A 9,588-nucleotide genomic window follows, 5' to 3' on the forward strand; every position below is an offset into this window, starting at 1 on the left:
GGAACTTTGGGGAACCCTGCATGTGATTTTTATCAGCTGATATGTAAAGTTATCTATTGAAACACTTATTGAAGTTACCCATGGTATGCAACATATTGACTAGGCAATATTTGTCCACTCTGCCTTGCAAAATGTCACCAAATCTACAACATTGTGAAGATTTCCTGCTCATAGGTCTCAGGGGACCTAACAAATATTTTGTCAGATTCATATCTAGGCTATTCCAAAATTTGTATCTGCAGAAGCCATTCTTTTGTTAGTTTGGGTGTATGTTTAAACTGACAGTGATGCTGAAACACAAAAACCCTCTTGATCTTTAGCTTTCCAACAGACACCTTTTCATGATTTTATTCACTTTGACAAAAAGTCTAGTGCCACCTGAAAAAAATAAGCCTACAGCAGAAGGCTCTTTATACCACCATATTTCACGGTGGGTATGGTGTTCTTCCAGTGATGCACTGTGCAGTTTTTGTGCCAAACTTACCTGTTTTGGCCTAAAATTAAACTTTGGGTTCATCAAACTATAATACATTTTTTCACAGAGTTTTGGGAAATTTTCGACAGGTTTGGATGTACTTCTTTGTCTAAAAACACATGGAGAATGCAGTGTATTGTCACGTTGGGAGCACTTTCAGACTGACAAAAATTTCCTGCACCCCCTTCATTGTTGTTGTTCCTCACATGGTTCTTCTCAGTAAAGGCGAAATGTACAGTTTCTCCAATGTTCCTGTTATTAAAAACGTTCTTCAGTTATAGACAACTGTCTTTACTGTGCTATGGTATAAATATATATTGGTGTATTTTTTTTTTTTTTTTTGGCATTCTGCGACTGACTGATACCTTAGTCCAACGAGACAATTTTAATCCTTTCAAATTTCACTGAAACATATAGCTTGATGAGATATAGGCAAATGAACAACAGTAAAGAAAATTCTTCACTCAACTCTGCACAGTTTGTTTTCAAAAAGCAAAAATAAAAGCAACTCATGTTGATTAAAGAACTACACAAAAGGCACAAAGATAGAAAGACAATACATTGGAAATAGATTACACGTGAACGAACAAAGCTGTTTCTAAGTACCATGTAAATACAACTAAGGACATTTAAGCCTTATTTGTGATAAATTGGATTATCTAAAATTGACAGCAATTGTGAACTCAAGAAGACTAAATTGTGGATCAGAAAAAAAACGCTTCAGTGAAGTATCAATTTTAGGGTGTGCACTCTTAGGCAACCATCTTATTTTAGATTTAATTAAAAAATTTTCTCCTGTAACAGATGTGCTTGTTTTCAGTTGAACAATAGGCGGAAAAAGTTCTGAAATTATGTGTCTTGGTCAGATTTTTCACATCACAAAACCCCAGTATTTTAACAGGGGTGTGAGGACTTTTTATATCCACAGCAGCTTTTCTTTTATTTATAAAGCTAAATATTCTAGTTAAACTATTGCTACTGCTTATAAAAGTAAATAAAAGTGTGTTGGGTTTGATTAGAGATTTTTATTTGAAGTGTAACAGAGAGTCTGGTCAGTCAATTCAAGGACAAAAAAAGTGCCACAGAGTACATTAGATATGTCTCTGATTAGAAGCTAATGATGTCAGTTGTTACAAGGAATGATTCGTCTCACGAGCACCCATTCTCCACCCTGTGGACCATCTGTGTTCTTTCCTAAGGAGCTTCACGGGTCAAGGTGGGAGAGTTAACTCAAAGTGCACTGACTAAATTTATCCTGAATCATGTGAAAAAACAGACTGAAAGACCCTTCTGCTGAGTCATCAAATTTAGGTCAGTATGAGTCAGGAGGAAATGCAGGATATGGTGTTTGCTGTGAACATTTGCGAAGGATAGTACTGTCACTCTCTGGAATAAGATAAGTGATGAGTTTCTGTCAACTGTAATAAATATTATAACTCCCAGTTATGAAAAAAATTATTTGTTCATTTACTGAATGTCAAAAGAGGAGTATCTACTGTTCTATTCCACTAAGTTTGGACAAATGAAAGTGTGTGACAATCCATTAGAGGTTAAAAAAAGATTTATCTCAAACTATAAAACTAATTTTATTATGCTTTGCAATCTGTCGAGCTGACAGTTTTCTAGCCTCCACCGTGTGAAGGCATTGCCGATCCCAGTCACAGCAGGACACTACAAAGCTTATCAGCCCTCAAGCTCACACGTGGCCAGTGATTCCCCAGCTTAGCACTCCCTCCTCCTGGTTTCGGTTTAAATATCAAGGCTAATTAAGGAGCAACCTGCTGTGCACCAGGACTCCTGCTATATTAAGTCACAGTCCCAGCAAAGAAGGTGGGATAATACAGCACTTTTGCATCATCAATCCAAAGTTGTCATATTATGTAGCTATATTAATTTTGATGTCATAACAGAGATGTCGGCTTAAAAAAAGTTATTTGTACATAATGAGCTTTTAGTAAAGTGTTCATCAAGGTGATGAACTAAGGTGCCACATAGTGTCACTACATGTTTTAGCTTTAGAAATGTTGACGTGTCTAAGTGCGGATGTTTCTCAACTGATATAAACTGTTTTTTTACCAGATGATGGTTTAAAATGTTACTAAACAGTGTAAAGATTCCATATTGAAACATGCTGGTTGGTCAAATTAAAGCTGTAAATCCCTTCTAGACTTCCAACAATCCCTCCTATTCAAAAAAGTACTTAACAAAAGAAATCCAAGCATATTTTATAATCTGTCCACAAACTTTCCAATTTGTTTAAGTTTATTAAACATTATCAAATCTCACCTAGCTCATTTTTGTTTGAATTAGAAAGTTAAAATTTTTATGTTTTGAAGGTTTAAATTAATCATATTCAATTAGTATTTAAATCTCTCTTTCATAACTTAATATAGAATCAAACCTATATGAATATGCACAAACAGTGAAAATTATACTTAAGAATTTTCTTTTTCATGTTTTTATTTATTCAATTCTGAATCTGACCTAGAATGTTTAAATAAATGAAAGTGCACCCCAAGACAATTTCATTACTTTTGAAGGGATTCATCTTTACAGTGACAAAGCTACACCAATCCAATCTATGACAGTGTGGCCAGACAGGCTTTAGCTCAGCTCACTTTTTAACCTTTTCAGTCATGGTGAAGCCTCAGTCTATTTGTAGTGTTATAAATTCCCTTTCTTGTACACCATAAATATATTTCAGCATATTTAATGCATAATTTTGAATATTGCATTTTCTTTTAAACTCAGTATGTCTAAATTTTGCAATATTCTAACTGAAAGATGCTTAAAATGTTTTTAATCCACACTTCAAATAATGTTTTTGGGAAAAATTATAAATTGTTCAGGTGGTTGCACTAAAAACAGTTCACAAAAACAGCAACAGATAGCAAAGGCAGAAAATGCTCCTTGAGATACAGCTGGAGACAGTTCCCAAGTTATAGTTTAAAAGGACACTGCAGATGCAAGTCTGCAACTGCAGACCACAAACCCAAGAGTTTTAATAACCTGTTGCCCTTTGCCCAAGAAGAGTGGGCAATTATTCTTCAAGAACTCTACCAAATACTAAAAATGATTTTCATTAAGGGGGTTGAATCATTTTGAATTTTATTTAGCAATAGTAAGTAAACGTGTTTAATTTAAAGGACCCCTTTATATTAGTTGTATACAGCTAACAGAACAATGTTCATGTGTTATGAGGTGATGAAATTATATTTGAAGCACATAACTGAACAGCCGGAGCAAAAGCAAGTTTTTTGTACCAAAATCATGTGCTGTCCGAAGTGGGATTCGAACCCACGCCTCCCGGGGAGACTTCGACCTGATAGCGAGCCGCCGAAGAAGTCCGTGGAAAGGTTAAAAAATGTTGAACATTACAGCCAATAGCGTTTCAGCAATGTTGAGAGCTGTTGAAAATGTTGAAATGAATAGCCAATCGCGTTTGAGAAATGTTAAACGGCCAAAGAAACTTTGCTGAGCTTAAGTAAAAGAACAGTGCAGGTCTGCAGCTGCAGCAGCCTACTAAGATGATTTTCATTGAAAGGGTTGAATCATTTTGAATTTAATTTAGCATTAGTAAGTTAAAGTGTTTAATTTGAAGTACCACTGTATATTAGTTGTATACAGTCAACAGAACAATGGAACAAGGTTTTGAAATTATATTTCAAACACGCAAATGAACAGCCGGAGCAAAAGCAATTTTTTTACCAAAACTTATGTGCTGTCAGAAGTGGGATTCGAACCCACGCCTCCAGAGGAGACTGCGACCTGGACGCAGCGCCTTAGACCGCTCGGCCATCCTGACTGGAGCCACTACGTCACAAACGTCCAAAAAATGCGTAACAGTGTTGCGTTATTGATCTACATCTGAATTTTGTACGAACACGGCTGTGTCTTCAGGATAAATACCTACAGTAATGATTGTTATAACTGCGAGTTACTGTCGCTAAAAATCAACGAGAAACAAATCGGGAATCTACGAGGTTTGAAAGCCGATAAGCCTGCCTCGGATAGAGTATAACTGGAGGAAATGTGTGTCTCGCAATAGAATGCACACATATCCCTCGAAAAGAAAAAAAACGGCTTAAAGCTGCAGCACAGTATTCGTAACATGTCCATATTCTAGCTGCTATACATTTAATGTCCTCCAAGGGCTGACTTCGGTAAAGTTAGAAAGATATTCACAGATTCGGCTTTTCAGGCTCAATAACTCATCAGCGGAACATTGCCTCTAGAAAACCCAACACCTGTCTGCAACCACAGCAAGGCAGACAGAGAGCTACAATCGTATTTTCCTCAAAACGAGCCTGGTAGACTTGCATTGTCCTCTATGCAGAGCTCGCTGATCCTCAAATGCGCAGGGACCGTCTGCAAATTGCAACACCAGAAAAATATGATGGAGAAATATTCCATAAAGTCGCCAAGGAGAGGTGTATTGTCATTAAAATAATTGTATGTGTATGTGATGTCACGTTTTTCATACTACATTTCTTGGATTGGAAATTAATACTTCAAAAAAAAAATTTGGAATTTCCCAAAGACTATAGCTTAAATAGCCAAATATTCAGTGAAATATGCATAAAATGGTCAATAACTTCACTATAGCATGTTGTAGTGCCATCAAACTCATAGCACACATAGATCACCTCGTCTTGATCATACTACAACTCTTACTTTAAGAAAATGTACTTAATAGATTTTTTATGATTTTACCATTAAAATAAGTATAAAATGGTCAATAACTTCGCTATAGCATGTTGTAGTGCCATTAAACTCATAGCACACATACTTTTGAATAAACATAACATTGCCTTTATTGATGCAGACATGCTTATACTGATAATAACTCTGTATTACAACCAAATAATATTTAACTTTTCCTTTACTGTTTGCAATGTGTCACAACCTGAGATCAGACACCATTACATGAGCACACACAAGTCTTACAGCTTGTTCATGCAATATGACATAAAATAAAATCACAATGAATAATAAAAATCCCAATATTAAAGAAGCCCTTACAGCTGCACACAAAATCCTGTTCACCTGAATACCATTTTCTGTCTTGTTTCTTGCATTATAATGAGGGAGACTGCAGTGGGAATTGCCTGCAGGCTCCACATCACTCCAACTTGCTCACTGATAAAAGAAGAATTTAACTGGAATAACATATCTTAGTTCTAGTTAGTATTTTCAATTAAACTATGGTTTAATGTATAGTAGATTCATAATACATTTGGAATATTGTAATCTTAAGTACACTCACAAGTAGACCCACTTTTTCTGTTACTGAATGCTTAAACAACTTGACTTTATATAACTTAAAATGTTCTGACTATTGTAAATTTAAGTTGACTATACCTAAACAAATTAAATGAATAACCAAAACCACTTGATGCAATCACTTGATGCAAATGGTTTATGTACTACCGACTTTACCAAGGTTTACAGTAGTTCCATCTACAAAGAAAAAACCATAAAGTCCACACAATTTAGCATGCCCCAAACATGCAATATTCATATTCTCAAACTGTTAATCTTTGAGTTTTCACAAATTTTATTTCCCACACTCTCAAACATAAATAATTCAGTATTTGGTTACAGTCAGCAAACGTTACCTAGAGACTCTCTAGTTATTGGACAACACACAGTACCAAGGGTGTCTTTGGCGTCTGTGCTGGTGTCATCTCAATGCATTCAGTGTGGAACCATCGCTCACAGGTTTCACACTGTATCTACAGCATGGGGATAAACATGTTTATCTTTGTAAAACTTTTGATATGAAGAAATTCATAAAGAATAAAATATTGTTAGGCACTGGAGTTAACGTATTATTGTTTATTAAGTTAAAATTGATTATATTAATCTTGGGCTGCACGGTGGCACAGTTGGTAGCATTGTTGCCTTGCAGCAAGAAGGTCCTGGCCGGTGGTCTTTCTGCATGGAGTTTGCATGTTCTCCCCGTGCATGCGTGGGTTCTCTCTGGGTACTCCGGCTTCCTCCCACAGTCCAAATACATGCCTGTTAGGTTAATTGGTCACTCTAAATTGCCCTTAGGTGTATGAATGAGTGTGTGTGTGGTTGTTTGTGTGTTGCTCTGCGATGGACTTCCGACCTGTCCAGGGTGTACCCCGCCTCTCGCCCATAGACTGCTGGAGATAGGCACCAGCTCCCCCATGACCCTCTATGGAATAAGCGGTAGAAACTGACTGACTGACTGACTATATTAATCTATTAAACCTTTTTGTCTCACCCAAAGGGCAGCAATGACAGGATGGAGCAGGTCCCCATTTCCACAGAAGGAGCAGAACATATACCTTGAATCTTAAAATAAACAAAGAGTATAAAATAACCTATGATTATTATTAGTTACAAAATAAATGAATGTTTACAAAAACTAATCTTTTATTACCTGATCCTTTGAGAATTTCTTCTGCCATGTCTTGTCTGAGTGTTTTAATACACCTTTTAGATTCAACATGGAAGTTCTTTGGTATGTTGGGAAATTCCATCACCGTCATCTTGGTCATCTGTATGAAAGGAAAACAAGCACATGCATTATGTTTGATCCCACACTGTAAAATATTTATTTATCAACAATATCAAAAATGTTGTGTATATTTACCTCCATGACAAAAACCCCACAGCTGGTCCTATCTTTCTGGAAGGTGTGGGTTATCGTCCCAGGCTTGTCACCTGATGTTAACCCTGTCTGCTTTGCCAAGTCTATTCCGACGCATCTTGAAGTACTGTCTACGGGAATCAAGTGTCATTTATTTTGACTTATCAAGGTTTGTATTGTTCTGCTGTAAAAAACGCTGGTGTAAAATGTCAGTTTTTAAAAATACTGAAAAACAATACTGAAATCTTTAGCCAGCCTTCATGGAGTCCACAGCCTCATTCGACCACAAAAAATCTATTTAAGTACATTTTCCCAAAATAAGAGTTGTAGTATGATTAAGAGGAGGTGTTCTCTGTGTGCTATGAGTTTGATGGCACTACAACATGCTATAGTGAAGTTATTGACCATTTTATACTTATTTTGAGAGTAAAAAAAATGACATAAAATCTATTTTACATTTTCCCAAAATAAGAGTTGTAGTATAAACACCAAGTCGGTGATGTAAATTCGTATTCTCAAAGAAAATAAATCATATTCACAAACTGTTATAGCATATTGTATTCATAAAGAATAAACCACAACTGTAAACTTGAACTTTGTGTTTGTAATTTCTTGAAGCTGTAACATTTGTTTTGGTATTCTTACAGAGAAAATATACAATACCTCTTTTGGATTTTACTTATGCACAACTATTGACTAATATGCACACATTTCCGTCTTTACATACACATTGTTTTTGACAGCGTTCTTACCCCATAGTTCTCCTTTACCCTGTCTTCCCGTCGAAAAAATTTGATCAATTACGTTGAGAGTTCAGCTGACCAAATCCATAATTTACAAGTTTGGTGGATATGCAAAGCGAGGCTCCGATAAAAATACAGACAAAAGCAGAAGCAGGAATCACCAGGGAGGGAGGGAGAGAGAGAAAACGCGTGTATCTTCCACTGAGAGCAAAATAAATCAATATTTAAACACAAGTTATGGCATTTATCTATCTTACATATTGTTTCCCTCATAGCATAATTACCCAAGTCATATTTAAGTCTTTGGAAAACAAGAAAAAAAGGTTTTTCAGTATGCAAATCCTTTTCTTGGTATTCTAATGGTAAGCCAAAATGTGACTTAGGCAGTTATGCTATGAGGGTAAATATATTAACTTTTAAACACACAGGTAATGTACTTATCTATCCTAAAACAGATGAATTCTCCTAATCCGCAAATGACATTAACCGTCTGCTGTCATCGATAGGTGCATTATAGTTATTAAAGGCAACCTACCAGGTCCGAGGTGGCCACAAGGGTGGCCAATCAGATTTCACTCAGAATAGCCCTTGTACAGCTGGCCTCTTTTCACCAATTAGATTAATTTGTAGCTCTAGATTTTATGTAAGGGTATCAGACAAAAGAACCCTAAATACATGAGGCCACAAATTAAAAACGTTTATTTTTTATGAACATTTCTGAAAATTTCCTTTTCCTTCACATCTGTGTTGGACACATAACATTAAAAGAAAATACATAAAATCTTTGTGCTCCTAATTTGACAAAAATTTGAAAAATAATTCACTTTTGCAAGGCATTGTAGAATCACAAACAAAATTCTGTTTCCTGGAAATATCTTTGCCAAAGCGTAATTTAGCTAGGGTACAGCAATTATATCAGTTGTTATACTGAAAAATGTATTAACTTAAACTTGTATCTATGAAATAAATGGTGAAGAATGATCAAAATGTAACTTCTACCTGAACTGTGACATGTAGTCCAGGTTTTAAAAACCCCAGTATCGGTCATGATGGATACGTGACTTTGGCTTATCTAAGCTTTCAGCTATCACTGCTCTTTAAGTACCCTGCCATCTGTAATAAACATAGACCTATCTAGCTCATATCCTGTTTTGAATCTGTCAACATGGTACTTTAGCTGATGAATCTGAACTCTTGGGACTACCATGTGAGTCATTTCCATGCGTCTCGTTTTTGATGTCAGGTCTTTAAGGAAACAGGGCTGAGCATCCAGCAGGAAGGGATTCCTCCATGCTGAGACATTCACAACATCCCAAGTATTGAAGCTAAACTGTAAGATTGGAGAAATGGCTGGGGGGAAATGGAAATGATGCAGGGTTGACTGTGACCAAGGTCAGCCAGGGGGAGTCTTAGACGGAGAACCCCTGAGCATAAACAGCTGACATCAAGGCACGGGAAATGCTGTGTGTCATAACTGACGTACTTTATCTCTGATTAACCAGCAATAAATGAAGGTTGTTGTTCATGTTTGGAGGAACTTGCATCACTGAGCAGCCATCTTTCGCACATCTTCTTACACCATGAGTAAGGTAGAATTAAATTCCAGAGATCTGAATAAAATGTTTTTAGGGTTTTAACGTTTGCCTTATGAATACCCATAAATATTGTTGCCGGTTAAAAACAAAGTTTCCGTGTTTTAGGAACATATACAGGTCCTTCTCAAAATATTAGCATATTGTGATGAAGTT

General features: G+C 36.2%; 1 long non-coding RNA gene and 1 other non-coding gene across 3 annotated transcripts; both read right to left on the bottom strand.

The window, feature by feature from the left end:
* Nucleotides 1–4,197: 4,197 nt before the first annotated feature.
* Nucleotides 4,198–4,280, bottom strand: trnal-cag. Its single transcript has one exon. It is a non-coding gene; the product is annotated as a tRNA-Leu (tRNA).
* Nucleotides 4,281–6,576: 2,296 nt separating this feature from the next.
* LOC124882457 lies at nucleotides 6,577–7,909 on the bottom strand. 2 transcript variants are annotated; one of them, XR_007041908.1, is made up of 4 exons: nucleotides 7,850–7,909; nucleotides 7,101–7,228; nucleotides 6,888–7,005; nucleotides 6,577–6,799 (listed from the first exon to the last, which is right to left on the bottom strand). It is a non-coding gene; the product is annotated as an uncharacterized LOC124882457 (long non-coding RNA). The 2 variants fall into 2 exon arrangements; XR_007041907.1 differs by lacking the exon at nucleotides 7,850–7,909 and having other exon boundaries at nucleotides 7,101–7,649.
* Nucleotides 7,910–9,588: the final 1,679 nt, after the last annotated feature.

Source organism: Girardinichthys multiradiatus, chromosome 15 (genome assembly GCF_021462225.1).
Source record: "Girardinichthys multiradiatus isolate DD_20200921_A chromosome 15, DD_fGirMul_XY1, whole genome shotgun sequence".
Taxonomy (NCBI): Eukaryota; Metazoa; Chordata; class Actinopteri; order Cyprinodontiformes; family Goodeidae; genus Girardinichthys; species Girardinichthys multiradiatus.